This window comes from Bison bison, unplaced genomic scaffold, assembly GCF_000754665.1.
Source record: "Bison bison bison isolate TAMUID 2011002044 unplaced genomic scaffold, Bison_UMD1.0 scf7180017864480, whole genome shotgun sequence".
NCBI lineage: Eukaryota > Metazoa > Chordata > Mammalia > Artiodactyla > Bovidae > Bison > Bison bison.
Window position 1 is genome coordinate 1,172,588 of NW_011495040.1, and position 466 is coordinate 1,173,053.

The 466-nt window shown below is 47.9% G+C and overlaps 1 protein-coding gene across 1 annotated transcript in view; it reads left to right on the forward strand.

Moving 5' to 3' along the window:
- DNAH6 (dynein, axonemal, heavy chain 6) overlaps positions 1–466 on the forward strand; it is a 280,222-nt gene that overhangs the window by 100,710 nt on the left and 179,046 nt on the right. The gene's annotated exons all lie outside the window — the stretch shown is intronic.

Consider the following 466-nt stretch of genomic DNA (forward strand, 5'->3'; position numbering starts at 1 on the left):
TGGGTCCAAAGAGTCAGACACTACTGAGCACACACCCACCTGATCACCTTAATAACCTGACCAGGTTTAGAGGAATGGTTGGAGCCAAAAATCATATGGCAGCAGGTAGGCAAAGAAAGTGGAGGAATTCATTTAGCACACATAAACTCCTCTTTGGGCTTTCCTGGTAGATCAGACAGTAAAAAATCTGCCTGCAGTGCAGACCATATTCCATCCCTGGGTCAGGAAGATCCCCTGGAGGAGGGCATGGCAAGCCACTCCAGTATTCTTACCTGGAGAATTCCAAAGACAGAGGAGCCTTGTGGGTAAGATACAACTGAGCAAAGAGTTGGACACAACTGAGTGACACACATATACACACACACACACGGCTCCTCTTTCCACACAACTGAGTCACACACACACACACGGCTCCTCTTTCCACACAACTGAGTCACATACACACACACACACACACCCTCTTTCT